Here is a 16,647-nt window from a genome sequence, read left to right as displayed (position 1 = left end):
GAGCCGTTGCTCCAAGCTGCTCGCTTGTTTGTTTCAAAAAGAAGTATAGTGGGGCACCTGGGTGGCTCAGTTGTTAAGCCTCTGCCTTCGGCTCAGGTCATGATCCCAGGGTTCTGGGATCGAGCCCTGCATCGGGCTCCCTGTTCAGCAGGAAGCCTGCTTCTCTCCTCTCCCACTCCCCCTGCTTCTGTTCCCTCTCTGGTTGTGTCCCTCTCTGTCAAATCAATAAATAAAATCTTAAAAAAAAAAAAAGAAGTGTAGTTTAAAAAGGAAGTTGTCAATTATCATATGGCTTCACTTACTTTCGGAGTAAGTGAAGGAGAGGAGAAGTCCGTTGGGGGAAATCAGAGGGGGAGACGAGCCATGAGAGACTGTGGACTCTGAGAAACAGACTGAGGGTTTTGGAGGGGAGGGGGGTGGGGGGGATGGGTCAGCTTGGTGGTGGGTATTAAGGAGGGCACGTATTGCATGGAGCACTGGGTGTGGTGCATAAACAATGAATCTTGGAACATTGAAAAAAATTACCAAAAAAAAAAAATCAATAAGAAGGAAGTTGTGGGCAAGGTTCAGAAATATCTAGTTCAACTTTGATCTACATTTATACCACAGAGCTTAGGAGGTCTAGACCCCATCCTGGCTTTTTCTCCAATCTTTAAGGGCATTTTGGGAAAATATATCACCACCTAAGATTCTAAGAGCCCAAATTCAGCCATTAGCATATAGGGCACTCATTGACATCCTGTTTTACCTGGGAAAATCTTGGTTTATACCTGTTGTCTTCATGTACCAACCACATAATATCCACTTCCACATCAAAACTGTCCTAGTTTGGACAATAAAGTATACGGTCATCTTACTGATATATAAATTGTACTCAGTGATTATTTGTTGAATGAGTGAATAAGAATATTTGAGCAAATGTCTTCTTCCCCATAGGCCAAAGAATCAGGCGGTTACATCGATTCCAACACACGAAGCTCTTCCTGGCAAATATGAACAAAGACCCAATGCTCTTTTGACTCCCTCTTTGAATTCAAGGGCACTTCTGACTACACCCGGGTGAACTGGCTCCTGAGAAAGTGAGAGAGAACCTACCAGTGCCTGACAGGGGACAGACTAAAAACAAAACAAAACAAAACAAAACAAAACAAAACAAAACAAAAAACACAAAACACAGATGTGATCCTTTACCAGAAACAAGAAAGTAAAAGGACCAAAACGATTTCCCTTTCAAGGAAGTCATCTCTTGCAACTAAGCGGACTTGCTGACTGATTCGTTTCCAGGTGCTCAATTAAGACTTCAGTTCTGGATTTGTTTCAGCCCAGGGGGTGAGGGGAAGAGGGCAGAAACAAAGGTTACAGTTTGTGAAGTATACTCATCTCAACAATGTAACATTTTATAAAACAAAATTCTCCCAGTTCAGTCTTGGAGGAGCTTAGCTCCTTCGAACTTCTGAGAGTTTTTAAGTCAAATAAATAATTCAGAAGAATCAGAGTAGGGGCACCTGGGTGGCTCAGTGGGTTAAAGCCTCTGCCTTCAGCTCAGGTCATGGTCCCAGGGTCCAGGGATCAAGGACTCTTGGCTCAGCAGGGAGCCTGCTTTCCCCTCTCTCTCTGCCTGCCTCTCTGCCTACTTGTGATCTCTGTGAAATAAATAAATAAAATCTTAAAAAAAAAGAAGAAAAAGAAAAGAAGAATCAGAGTACTCTATTGCCGTGGTGCTAGACAGGTGGCGTGGATGTAGGAAGAACTAGGGATCCTCCGAACACCAGGAAAGGGAGGGGAGGGCAAGTCTTTGTGAGCCGTCTCCCCCAATTATGGATGATGGTTTTAGAGCATAAGCTCAGGGATGGCAAAAACTGTAAGACCGGGGTTCTCATCACAGATTCATGACATGTCTAAAGGCTGTGTGACCATGGGTGATTAACAGTAATACCCACTATGCCCTAGTTATCAGGAAGGGTAGTTGGGATCTGTGGAGATAATATGTCCTCTTGTTCTCCCTCCTTCTCGCCCTTTAGAGACATTTATTACATTATATACGAGGTCCTGGGGGCAGTGGTACAGCGTTTGACTGCAAGGGCCGGGGGATCCAACTGGTGAGCAAAACCAGACACTTCCTGCCTTCATCCAGCTGGTCTAGATGGAGGAGGTAAATACAAAGTCATATCATAATAAAATGCAGTAAGTGTCCCAAAGGAAAGGATATCATGCAAGGGGGGATTTAACATGGCCAGAGAGTTCTGGAGAGCTGATGCTGAGGAAGTTTGGGATGGATAACTGTGAAGGATGAGAAGATGTTTACTAGTCTGGGAGGGGAGAGAAGAATGTTCTAGCTGGAGAAAATAGTCCATGCAAAGGTCCTGCGATGGGGGTAGGACAGGAATGAAGGGCAGATAGGTCAATGTGGGTGAGACAGAGGGAGTGATGGGAACCTTGGTAAGAGATGAAGTAACAGGAGAGGTCACAGGCAAGCCCCCCACCTCCAAAAGATTTTTGCTATTATCTTTAGAGAAATGGGCAGAAATAAAAAGACTTTCAATGACTGTGGTATGATCAAAGTTTTGATGCGATCATTCCTGATGTACGGTGGAGTATAAGTTAGAGGACAAACGAAGTAAAAAGTTGGAAAGGAAGATGATACACTATCAACACCAGTGAAGGGTGCATCCAAGTCAAGACTTTGTAATGGATTAAAAAAAGTGTCTTTGCTCTTGGGAACTCTCCTCGCAAACAGTTATTGGGCATTTACTCCTCGGTGTCAATCATTCTTCAAGAATGATTGTTTCTGGGAATTCTTTCACCAGCTCTGTGAAATAGGTATACAAGGAGAAAGCTCAGGTTCAGAGAGTTGAAGTCACTGGGCCAGGGTTGCCCAGCTAGAGGAGGCTGTGGGGGCTCTAAGGCATTGTCAGAATTTAATATCAGAGCATACTTGACTGCAGAGCTGGTGTTCCTTCCACCGTCTCCCACCACACTCATGTATCATACGTGACAGGAAGTGATGAATGGTCCAGATGTGACATGAATACACAGCACTAGTATTTGTGGAACCGACAGCATTACTGATGGTAGTAACCGTAGTGATAGTCCACGAGGTTTACAGTTAAGCTGCCTCTAGCAACCTCAATATGATGTTGTAGGTGTTCCTGGTATTTGAATGGGGGGACGACTCTGTGTGCTTTCAAAAACACACGCCACGCTTTTGTAGTGTGTCATAAAGGAACTCCCCACCTGGTGCTTTGGAGGGCTACCTCTGCTTCCTCTGCCCGCCCCCACCCCCAGATGTAGCAGAGCTCAAAGCGGGCTCCCCAGGGCCACAGAAGAAATGGAATCTGCAAGGACTTCCCATGGCTCCTCCTCCATCCTCCCTGAGCCTCCTTCATTACTGCACATTGTCTGCTGAGGCTTCCCGTGGCTGCGGTGACAGGGAGGGAGCGTGACAGCCGGGATCAAGAGGCATTACAAAGTGGGAACTGCCAGCCCAGAGCGTCAGCTTAACGTGACGGGGCTGCCTGCTAATTCAGGCTGACATATTCCATGATGTACCACTTAATGGGGAAGGCTCTGTGGAGGTGTCTGGGGAGGGAGCCTCTGATGCTTCCCTCAGATAAGGCAGAGGGAAGAATATCATTCAAGCTAGTCTGGCACCTTTCCCATGCCCGGGGCGAGGCCTGGCCACTGCCTGATGATGCCCCTCACAGGAAGGAAGAGGTCTGGTTCAAGCTGGACGGCAAGCCCATCAGGAAGCCCCATTGGGACTGTGCTTGCCAACTACTCTGGCTACCTAGTGCCTTCTGAGCCTGACAGGGAGAAGAGCCGGGCACTGTGCTCTTGAGTCGGACCCACCGGCACTCGTCAGGGCTTTCTCTGTACGACATTCATGGAGGGCTTCGATGTCCTGTGCCAGTCACTGTGTTAGAGCACCCTCACCGCCGCCCCGAGTCCAGGGCTCTGCTTCATTCAGCCCTCTGCCTTCTCGGGGCAAAGGCCCCAGGGAAGATTCTTTGTTCACCCATTTCCTAGGGAAGATTCAGGGAGCTAAAGTATCCCGTCCAATGTCACTTGGACAGTAAGCCGAGGGGCTGAACCAAGGCAGTGTGGTTCCTGAGTGAGCACACTACTGCAGACGAAACTACTGGAGGGAAAGAAGAAATTGTCATTTTTGCAGGTCAAAAATCATCAAATCTCTGTAGCTGCATATGGTTCAGTGTAATACTCTGGAAGGACTCTGTGCTATGGCAACGTGACACTGACTCATGGAACAATGAATCTTGGAAGGGTGCTTAGAGCCTTTACCAAGGACCATTCTGTGTGTGTGCACGCACGTGTGTGCCCGCGTGTGTGTGTGTGCACCTGTGATGGGGATGGGAATTTAATGAGAGCCCTGGCTGTCTAGGTTTTACCTCCTTCATCACTCTTGACAGTCCATTGGGATTCCCAATCATATCTTGCTTAAATAAGTATTTCTGTGAATAAGGCAAGTGTGAAAACAACTGGCTCAGGCAGTACCTACCACGTGTGGATGAGGGAATCAGGACCTGCCGAGGTGAAATGCCTTGTCCAGTCACCCAGAGAGGGGCTGCCGGCACAGTCTGGGTTTCTCCCTCCCATCCCACAGTTTCTTCTGCCCCCAAACCACGTGCCCAAACCGTTTTCATAGGACCAGAGCCCCCTTTCTGCCAAGTGTCAGAACGAAAACTGGACAAAACCCAGGATCAAGCCAAGACCTTTAGCTTGTAGGTCAAAGTCTCTTTTCTGAGCCATGCTCGCCATGGTGGGTGAGGCTCAAATCCGCTGAGACCAGGCTGCCCCGCTCTCGCAATGAGAAGAGCATCCCCAGGCCCCAGAGGGCCGTGGGATGCCCTTCACGTTCCTCCCTCAGGTGCCTCCTACTCCTTCTGCACTTGGATTCCGTTTCCCCTCATTGCCCCGAGCCTAGTTCCGAAGGAGGAGCACGTCAGCCCGGTTGGCAAGACAGCCAGCATTGTATTAGAAAATTAGCTGGAGAGGGTGCCACATCCCAAGAGAGCAGTCTCAGAGTGTAACCTGCTGAAAAGCTGACAGAGAGAGCTCTCATCTGTAATATTAGGGTGGTGCCAAGAGCCCAGAGAACCACATGGCTGCCTCCTCCTCACTGCTGAGGTCTTTGTTCAATATCACCCCGAGAGAGGCCTTCCACGCCCACCCACCTCAGATTTCACGCGTCCTCACTATCTTCTCACCCAGCTGACTGCTTAGCAGGTTTTAAACATTTCAGCAACTCATCACTGAATTCTCATGAGTATTCTATGATTGAGCTTGGTAGATATTACGATCCCTGTTGCACAGATGAGGCAACTGAGGCCAGAAAGGTTAAGGAATTTCTGGCAAGTCACACAGCTGGTAGGCATGGCTGGCACGCTTGACTCTGGAGTCTAAGCCATCGGTCAATCTCAATTCTGGGCCCTGGAAGAGCACAGTGGGGTGTATGGGTCTGAGACAAGTAAAGAGACATTTCAGGGCAGGAGATCTATGCTGTGATGGAGGCTGCTAGGCACTGCCCAGGCCGTGTTGGGCAAATGGGCTCTGTGTCCACCTGGGGAGGTCAAGGGAGACCTCAGAGGGCGAGGGTTATGAAACCGGGCAGGGTGCAAAGGGCTCGCAGGACTCCATCAGGCAGAATGGGGGCTGGAGAAGGGAGGGGGTATGCTATACTCAGAGGGACCAGCCCATGCAGAAACTCAGACAGGAGAAAACGGAAAACAAAGAACGTGTGCGCCTGTGTGTGACTCCACGTGTTTCTGGGGGAGGGTGGCCATGACTTAACGATTGGCTGAAGTCCCCGCTCTGTATGAGACATGAAGAGAGCCTGAACTGGGGAAGGGGGTGGGTGTGGATGGGGAATGGCTTTTGAGGCAAGATCAGAATGTAGTGCGGGAGGGAGCCTGATGGCTGTCTGGGGAACAGCATTCCCGGCGGAGGGAAGAGCAGGTGTGAAAGTCGGAGCCCGTGGGGTGGGGGGGAGGGAGTGTGACATTGGCACTTGAGGTTACAGTACAGGAGGAACAGCAAGGGATCTTTGTGGCTGGAGAGGAGTCCGTAAGGGAGCAATGGCAGCAGACGTGGGGTCAGTAGTCCATGCTGCATCACAGACATGACCGGGAGGCTGAAGGAGACTCGGGGAGCCGTCCAACACACTCACCTTCCTGCTCAGAAACTCCTTGCTCACTCTCCCTCTCTCACCACTCCTTCTGTCTCTCCCCACCTGGCCTTTAGTCTTCCTGCCTCGGCTCCTTTCTCATTATCTTTCCTGTCCCTCCTCTTGGAACATACAAGATCATCTTTCAGTCCCCAGAACCCATTTACTAACAAAATGAATGTTGCTGTCATTGGGCTTATTTGGCGACCACGCAGGCGATTCCTCACAATCTTCCATGGCACCGAGGCGGGCGTCGGCGGGTCACAAAGCCCCCCTTCAGAGACACACAAGGGAAGCTGTGCAGAATCCTGCAGCCCCTGCGGCCCCCACTTGAAACGACATCTGTGAAAACGCACAGCAGGAAGAGGCTAGAGGTGAGGACCCCCGTGCCTTTGAGCACCGACTCTTTACAGAGAAAAAACAACAGCTGTGTTTACCATGGCAACCTCCGGTGCCCCAGCAAGCTGACAGACTCGAGGCAAGGCTCAGAGAGCAGAGATGGCCCGATAGGAGCTACAGAACAGAAAGAAGATGGAGCCGTGGGGAAGGAAGAGAGAGAGAGAGAGAGAGAGAGAGAGTCAGGTGTGGAAGGATGTGAATGGATTTCCACTGATCAGTAAGCTTGGGTCAAATATGTTTGAGTCCAGCAGGCATGCATTTGAACACCCTTGGTTGTTAAGTACACATGACATAATCGACATTATGGGGCCTTTTGAGAAAATCGCTATCAGTTTACATCCATGCTTGTTCCATATCGCCTTCTCATTGTTCAACACATGCTCCCCACCACTCTCCCAATAGTGGAGATACTGAGATACCAATATTTCATACTGGGACTGATAGGCCAAAGGACGGTCATGGGTTACGTGCTCCATGTCCTCACTTAGGGAGGACACAAAGCAATGTCATGACTACACACTGGGCCCAGATAGAACCTTCAATAAACATTATTACGTTCCAGGCAGTTAGCACACAGAGGGTCCTTAGGAATCTTTCTGGAGGCAGATAAAACACAACCGCCTACCCTTTCTCATTGCTCCTAACAAGCCCTTTGGGGAAGCTGAAACCATAGCTGTTCAACATGGAAAAGAAAGAGAGGAGAGCTGTCTACCTCCTCCTTGGTGTAAGGAAACCGTGAGCCTGGTGCTCAGGACCACAGGTGTAAGGCTGGGTGGAGAATCTGGGGTGATTTTACTCTTCCATCCTGAAGCTATAAATGGTTAGGCAGGTGGAGAACCTAGGAAGTCATGGATGCAAGCCTCACTTCAAGTTTGCCACCATGCGTCTCTCTGGGCTTTCTTCAAGGAAATCCTTCACGACTCTCCAATGACAATTACTGTGAGTTTAGGATAAAGCCAGACTTCAGTGTCAAGGAAGACCGAGTAGGTCAGCCTGAAAATGGGAGAGCCACTGGGTCCTCCTGTAAGTATCCTTGTTCCCAAACAACATAGCTTTGTGGCAGAGCAGCCATCTTTAAACAGGAGTATGTGATGGCTTCCCAACAACTATATGGAACAGTTTTCAAGGTGACCATTTTGGGGCGACTGGGTGGCTCAGTCAGTTAAGCGCCTGTCTCTTGATTTTTGGCTCAGGTCATGACCTGAGGGTTGCGTGTTTGTGCGCACACTGGGTGTGGAGCCTGCTTGGGATTCTCTCTCACCCTTATCCTATTCCCCTCCCCCACTCTAAAAATAAAAATAAATAAAAAGGCAACCATTTCCCCTTATCTAACTTCCACATATTTTCCTTGCTGAAACCAAATCATCTCAGGAGATACCCACAGCCCATCTCTTTCTCTTTGCAAAAGAAAAACAGAGAAGACATGCATTCACCCATCTCCAATCCTACTGTGGTGCACTAGGCAAGGTATAAACACTTCTGGGAGAAATAAGTGGATGGTGCCTTTAATCTATGCTCCACAAATGTCACCAGCCCCAGCTCAATATAGTATGAATTTCTAATAAAGTTTTACTTCTTATGTTTAATTATTATTTGTCAGAATGATGTGTTTATGTTGTTCAGGTCAGCTGTATTCTATTAATAATTTTAGAAAAATTACACCCGCAAGAGATTTTCATATATTCATGGGGGGGGTGTACCTATTTTTGTTGCAGAAACGATCAAAAAAGGCTTTTAGCATTTATTTGGGGGAAGTGAAAATACATGTTTCAAGAAGAAAAGCAATATAAAGTTCTGACTTTTAAAGAACTTGTTCCCATATTCTTTCAATGGACATTGGTGAGTATCCAGTTAAGGTGGTATTTAAATTCCAGTAGATCCATTAAAAAGGTGATATAATGGTTTTGTTTTAAACTGCCTATGTTCAAAATACTCCTGAACTAATCTTTTGTAATTATGTACCATTACGATGGAAGATGCTTAGTCATCTACATATAAATGTTCAGGAAGGCACAGAGGTTTTCAGACATCTTCTAGGGGGTGCACGAACATCAAGTCTACAGTTGTATGGTGTAAGAGAATTTCGGAAGTAGACCTGGGCTTGAATCCTGGGTGAGCCATTTACCAGCCACATGGCCTTGGGGAATTTCTTCACCTTTTGCCACATGAATGGTCCCTTGCATAATGTTACACGTGGCAACTCTCAGTAGCTTTTTTGAGAAAACTCAGCACAGGGCCAGAGGGGTACTATCTAGTAAGGAAGAAACATTTATGGAGAATCTACTTTGGGCAGGACAGTGTTGAGCACTTTATGTATACCCTCTTACTGAACCTTCATGATGACCCTAAGAGGAAGGTGCTGATATTGTTCCCACTTTCCAGATGTGGATGGTGAAGCACAGGAGGTCATAATGCTCGTTCAAGCTGTGAAGCTGCCCTTGAATGGGGCAGTCTCGCTTCAGCCACTATGAACGCTATTATTAGAATTCTTACCATTAACTGTCAATTGTAGAAATATGGTCCATTTCAAGAGACTGCTAAAGGAAGACTTCAGGACTTTTTCTATTGGCTCTGGGGCTCAGGCATCCCTTCTATCCACCCAGGGAATTCAGTCGTGATTACAGAACTCGGCATTGCCGAGGAAAAGTGGCTAGTGGGATGATTGTTCACTGGGTAGCAATTAACTTCATCGACAAAAAAAAAAAAAAAATAAACAGCTGAAGGCTTTTCTGGTTAGGAGTTTTCCCAAATAGCTTCTGTCCACATTGTCATGAAAACCCTGGAACAATATGGTCGTTCATCCAATTATCAAACCAACCTGGGGGGCAGAGTCTGGCATTCTGTGTACCCATTATTAAAGGGTAATTCAGTGTAACAAACCAAATCGAGTATGTACAAAGACTGTCAAATAAAATAAACCACTAACAAATTCAATTACTTCCCATTTTCAGTGGGAAGAATGCCAGTCATTTTTCATTTTAAAAAATATGCATCTTAATTCCATTTTTTTAAAAACATGAAAAGCAGCACATGAAGGTCTCTTGCGCTGTCTACACCAAGGTTTATTTTCCACAGGCACATCTTTCCTGGTCCTGGGGCATGTTCTTTCTGAGAATTAATGAAGCATTAAGCCTCGCCCTGGTCAAAAAACTTGTTTCCTCCATGGACCAGTGGTGGTGGATGGAGTTCAGAAAGCAAGAGTGATAGGTTGGCTCCGGTTTACGGCGACAGACCAGAGCTGTTTCCAGAATGAAACTGCCACTCAAGACCAGCCCGCCAAAACCCCCAGGGAATCCTATCCAAATAATATAATTTTTAGATTTCCCTGATCACACCCTTCAACAGCCTCAATATGTCCCTGATTTCTTTTACTGGCTTTGTCATGTAGATTGAAATAAGCCTTAGAGGAAAAACCCCTTTGGACCAAGTCAGGCTTTTGTGCTTCCGTTTCTTAAATATCTGAGAATTATATTCTTTCATTTGACAAACATTTATGAAGTGCCAATCACTGCTCTAGGTGGTACGTGTAGAGAGTGAACAAAACAGATTATTTGCGGCACTTAAAGTCGAATAAAGAAGAAAGACATTAAGGTCTCGAGGTAGATAATCCTGTCAACTGTCACTGCCTTGATAGGAGACGTACAGGGTTTCAAGAGAGGAAACAAAATAATGTTTCATTAAAAGAAAAATAGGGGCTCTAATTTAGATTGGGGAATTCGGTAAATTGTTTTCAGGGTAGTAAAAACTCAACTCCCCAGAGCAGGACTCTAGCATCCTCTAATCAGTGGCCAATTTTACTGTTGGACAAGAGTGGAGATAGTTTTGGTTGTCATGGCTGGGTGTATGCTCCTGGCATTGAGTGGGCGGAGGCCAAGGATGAGGCTAAATGTTCTGTGAGGTACAGGACAGCCCCCACCCACAAATCACTATCTGGCCCCCAAATCAACGGTTGTGAGGTTGAAAAACCCAGCTCCTAAAGAAACCCATCAGACACAATGTCTAAATCTAGGATAGAAAAAAGAAACGCAGTATTAACTTGTACAATAGGTAGCGAAGAGTTTCTGTTCACAGAGATGTTTGGAATTAAAAAGTATAGATATGTGTACACACACATTCATATAGACATAAATACTCATATACATATATACACATATATAATACACACACACACACACACACACACTTTTATGTACTTGGAAGACTTATCCTCTGTTACCAGCTATGAGAATGACATACAACCCATAAAAACTGCCCGAGGAATTAATATATATATTTTTAAACCAAATGCATCAAAGATAGTTTTTATGGCAGACCAACAATTTCATGCTTTTAGTGTCTTTGACTCCTTTTGCCCTCTCTATGGAAAAGACAGGAAAAATATCTTTCCCTCAGAAGATAAACTCGCTATCTAATTACCAGTCCATGCAGCAGCCTGTAATTCTGCCAGTTTTATCTTACTTTTTTTTTCTCGCAGACACTTCCATTTTCTGCCAACATTGCTATTTCTCAAAGCATGTTTCCCTGTTCACTGCCTTTCCTGTTATTTCCCTTGATGTTTCACATTGTGTAATTCTGAAGGAAAAAAAGGAGAGATCTTAAAATATCCCAGTAGGGGAAAATTTCAATTAACACTTATAGGTGGGGAAGGAGATGGGATGGGAAGAGGGTATAATTTCTGATTAGTTCGGTTAATCACAAAACTGTTTTTGTCTTGTTTTTCAACTGCTATTGATAGGAGTATTTCTAAAATCTATCCACACACTTTCTCCTATCAGTGATTAGCATAAATATCACTGAGTCTTTGATGACCAAAGACTGACACCACCTCAGGAGCATCAGACCACTTTCTTTCATTTGTTACTGCAGAATATACAGAACCAAGAAGATAAATACAAATCTGATATTTACTTCAAGAATCGTAGAGTTGGAAGTCACAGCTGAGAAGTCATGACACTGAAAAGACGTGGAGGTGTACAAAGAAATTTGAAACATGGCCTTTCAAGAGATAACGCACAAAGCTACACAAATAGCTAAATGGTGTCAGTTCTGCCTCCCGCCAACAGATGGCGGTAGTGATTACTAATGACACCATGATTTGGGAACAATTAACTTTCAAATCTCCTTTCAGAACTGCATCCCCTGGTTCCCATTCCTGGCTGCATATCAGAATCGAATGAGACTTCTTATTAATAACAGATGCCTGGGCCTGACCACTGGTCAGTTAAGTTAGAATGCCTGTGAGGTGGAACCCAAGTAATGATACTTCAAAAGCCCCCTAACTGACTAATATGTAGAGCCAAGGCTGAGAGCAGCCAATGAATCTGAGGGGTTAGATGGAAGGGTTTCCATACAACAAACTTGTAACAATGGTTACCTTTAGTGGTATGAGATTATATGAGTTTAAAATTATTATTATTATTTTAAAGATTTTATTTATTTGAGAGAGTGAGAGAGAGAGAGAGAGAGAGAGATCATGAGAAGTGGGGGGAGGGTGAGGGAGAAGCACTGAGCAGGAGGCCTGATGTGGGACTCAATCCCAGGACCCTGGGATCATGATCTGAGCTGAAAGCAGACGCTTAACCAACTGACCCACCAAGGTGCCCCGAGTTTTAAATTATTTTTATAGTTCCGTACTGACTGAGGTTTTTATGTTAACTTTAAAGAGACACTCTGATGTTTTACATAAACAATTAAGAAGGAAATCATTTATGGAAGACAAAAATGACAGCATTCAAAATATACAGAAAGTTCCTAAAAACTGGTGAAAAGACAACTCATTAAAAATATGGGCACAGGATATGAACAGAAAATTGAGAGAAAGTGAAAACCAAATGACCAGGAAATACATAGAAATATGCCAACCTTACTAGTCATCAAGGAGATGCAAGTTAAGTTTGTGAATCTTTAATCTTATAGAAGATGAATCTTATTAATCTTTAATCTTTACTTACAAAAATTTTACTACATGCCACTCACTGTTCTAAGTCTTTATCACTATTAATTCATCAAAACACATAACAATTTCATGAGGTAGGTATTCGTATCTCTTTACAAAGGAGGATAACAGACACGAAGCAGTTATGTGTCTGGCTTAAAGTCACATAGGTAGCATGTGCTAGAGCTGAGACAGGTACTTCTGTATTCTAGCAAAAGCATCCTTACCCTTAACAATTACACTATACTCCCTCATCTGTAGTAGCCCTACTTGGATGGGTAAAAATTACAATGACTAATAATACCCTATCCTGGAAACGACAGGAGCAAATGGGCACTTGCTGGTTGGATTATGAACAGCAAGAAAATTCCAGAAGGTGACCTGGAAGTAGGTATTAAAACAAAATAATGTACACATCTTTTCATGTGTAAACAAATCCTACTTTAATGGATATTACTCTACAAAAACGGAACAGTTGCTTGGGATAATACATGTTTGTGCACACTTACTGCACACTGTTAGTTATAACTGCACTGTGGCAAAATCTACAAACAACCCAAATGTCTATCAATAAGAGGATGATTTAACAACTTATATACCCATACTTGAAAATATCTGCCATTATTTCAAGGAAGGATTGACCTGAAGAGATGCTACTATTACTTAGCGGAGTAATGTGTATAGGTCTCAACTTTGTAAAAACAAAACCCAATCCTATCCATCTACTGATGTTAATATGTGCTTGTGTAAGCAAAGAGAAAGGTATGAAAAGACACACACCAAACTAGTAACAGGAATTGCACTGAGATGTGGGTCCACAGTTTAGTATTATTTCACTTGTTGCTGTAACCATGAGTTAATTTTGGAGCATAAAAGAAAGAGCAGCAAAATCCCAATGTCTAATGTCTTGCCAGGGCAGGATTCTTAGGATTTTTCAGTCTGCACCAGACTCTTCCTGGGAAGATTCTTTCTGGGAAAAAAAGCAGCTCTAATGAGCACAACTTCCTCATTCCTATGAGCTCAGATCTGCTTTCTTGCACGGTCTACCTATTAGTTCTCTAGGTCATCAAAGAGCCAGTCCAGCCCCTTCCTCCATACAAAAGCACTTGCAACACTTGAGACCAGCTCTCAACCCATCTTATGCCTCATTAAATAAATTATACCAAGACCCCAATCTTCATACCCTGCCAATGCTAAGGGCTGCTTCACCTCTGCTGAAGCAGAGGTTTTACTGAACACATTCACCAGTTCTGACCATATGGACCTATATTCTTCACACACCATGTGCGTTTTCCCCTTTAAGTAGTTTAAAACTGATTTACCTCCCTCATAGTCCATATCATGTGCTCAATTAAAATTCCCAGGTTTTTTTTTTTTTTTCAAATAAATGAATGTCAAGTTAAAGGTCTTCTACACTAGTTGAGTTTTTTAACTTGAGTGTGATTTCTTAAGTTCTCCCTCATCCCCTCCTCCAGGATTTACCCCTTTCTTTTAAAAGTGAAATACAGGGGTGGAGAAATGGTATGTGTGTGAGTGTATGCAATTATGGGAATTATGGACTCTGGATAACCAGATTTTTCTGTATAATGAAGAAGATGGGTGAATGAGTTCAGAATTTGGAGAACACAGGATCGTGTCCTGTAGTTTGGCTGCAGAGTGGGAGGTACCTGAGATCTTCCATTCCCCAACAACAGGGCTGAATTTGAAATGTCATAATCCTGGAAAATGAACTGTTACATGAAGTGGGTGAGGGAAGAGATAGCTCTGGAGGAGAAGTTTTGCTAGTTCCAAGGAGAGAGAGCAGGGAGAGGCAAAGAACAGAGGTGAAGGAACGGGACCAGAGAGAGAAGAGCATATTTGAGAAAAGCAGCAGCACATAGGACCTCAAGAGAAAAGGAACGGCAAGAATCCAAAATAGGAATGGAGAAAGAGAAGAAAGTGGCAGGCACGGGCGTTGAGGGGCAGGAAGTCATTGAGTCTGGATGGTTTAGACGTCAAGAAACAGAAACCACCACAAACTTACTTTTTAGAAAAACTACTATAAAACAAAATCAAGAGGATTATTGTAGGACAGGAAAAGCCTGGGGCTTGTCAGGACTGGAGATGGCGTATATGAGATAGAATAGGGATGTGGCAGGTTGTCAGGGACCTGGGAACTATGTTTTGCTTTTCTCTGTCTCTCCAGGGCCATCTGGTCTCTCTCTTTCTCTCTCTCTCTCTCTCTCTCTCTCTTTTTAAAAAGATTTTATTTATTTATTTGACAGAGAGAGGGATCACAAGCAGGCAGAGGCAGACAGAGAGAGAAGAGGAAGCAGGCTCCCTGCTGAGCTGAAAGCCCGATGTGGGGCTCGATCCCAGGACCTGAGATCATGACCTGAGCCGAAGGCAGAGGCTTTAACCCACTGAGCCATCCAGGCGCCCCATCTCTCTCTTTTTTTTTTAAGAGAGAGAGCATGCCTGCCCCCCAACCTCCATGTGAGTTGGGGGAGGAGCAGAGGGAGAGAAATCCTCTAGCAGGCTCTCCACTGAGCATGGAGCCCAACACAAGACTCGACCCCGCAACCTCTGATATCATGACCTGAGCTGAAACCAAGAGTTGGATGTTCAACTAACTGAGCCACCCAGGCATCCCTGGGGTGGCCTGGTCTCTTAACCTGCTTCTCCCTGGATGTCTGGCCCTTTCTCCTCTCCTCACTAACAAAAGATAACTCCATCTGTTCGTGAGTCTGACAGTGGTTTCCATTGAGTCCCTCTGATCCTGTCTCCATTACACTTTCAAACCAAGTGCTCGTCACTATTACAAAGTAGAGGAGGGAGAAAGGTAGGAAAAATGGAAGAGTCAAATCCTTGTAAAGAAATCTCATCTTGGGTACCTGGGTGGCTCAGTGGGTTGAGCCTCTGCCTTCAGCTCAGGTCATGATCCCACGGTCCTGGGATCGAGCCCTGCATCGGGTTCTCTGCTCGGCTGGGAGCCTGCTCCCCTGCCCCACCTGCCTCTCTGCCTACTTGTGATCTCTGTCTGTCAAATAAATCTTAAAAAAAAAAAAAAAGAAAGAAAGAAAGAAAGAAATCTCATCGCTTCCCTTGTATGTATCATGTTCATAATCATCTCCATGCCTCACTTCCAATGACCCCTTTCTTAAGTCCTCCCACAGGCTGACTGTGCCAGTTCATAGAACTTCCCCCATTCCTCATGCATACATACACTCAGACCAGTGGAGAATTTGGTATTTTAAGAGTCCTGTAGAAAAGGGCGAATTTTCTAGCTTCCTCTTTCAACCTGGCACTATTCTGACAGCCTTCTTGGAATCATTTCCTGACTAAAGCTCCTAGTATTATAATTCAGACTTCTAACAGTCTCTTGTTCAAGAGCAAAACACAACTGGCCACTTCTCCCTGGATAGAAAAGTTATTGTGTTTGGAATGCTGTTGTAACTGCCCTTCAATCTTCTTCAGGCAATGAACCCATTTCTTTTAACTCTCTCTTTCCATCTTCTCTCAATTCCCTAACAATGTTACAAATTGTGACTTGTCCATGGCAATCACATAGTTTTTTAGACCACATTGTTACAGTGTATTAAGAATAAGAGTTTACCCTGAGTAAAATCTGGTAATTACTTCTGGAACAACCTACTATTTTAGATGAATTATGCCTGGTCTGGTTCAACCTAACACTTTTATGTTATTATTCACTAAGACCCTAGGATGTTTTTTTCCACACATTCGCTTCTTCTTTTCATATTCTATGCACGAATGGTAGGATTTTCTCTCTGCGTGTACCAGCACTGTGCTTTGCCCTTTTAGAACTGGACTCTGTATCCTATCTGTTCCCCTCAAGTTTGAAAGGTGGGCATCCATTTCCTTATTCATTCTTGCCCTCTTCTTTGTCCCCGAGTTTTGCAAAATGTGAGCCTGTACAATGGTGGAGAGCAGGAGGGAGGGTGCAAGGATGGAGTTTACAGCCTTCAAGACTGACTCCTAGGACTATAAACTCTTAATTTACTTTTTTTCCTGAAGGGAGGAATAAGAATTATTTTCTCAAATAGCCAAAGCAGGCGACCCCCTTTAAAAGCCATAAATCTCTGAGGCTAACAGTTAAAAGGAAGGGAAAACTAATCATACAGATGGAAAA

The 16,647-nt window shown here is 44.7% G+C and overlaps 1 protein-coding gene across 3 annotated transcripts in view; it reads right to left on the bottom strand.

The window, feature by feature from the left end:
- The window catches only part of PPP2R2B (protein phosphatase 2 regulatory subunit Bbeta), a 420,374-nt gene that overhangs the window by 64,472 nt on the left and 339,255 nt on the right, over positions 1–16,647 (bottom strand). The window lies entirely within an intron of this gene.

Source organism: Martes martes (genome assembly GCF_963455335.1).
Source record: "Martes martes genome assembly, chromosome: 5".
Lineage (NCBI taxonomy): Eukaryota > Metazoa > Chordata > Mammalia > Carnivora > Mustelidae > Martes > Martes martes.
The sequence above is the reverse complement of the archived record's forward strand: the minus strand, read 5'-3'. Positions and strand labels throughout refer to the sequence as shown.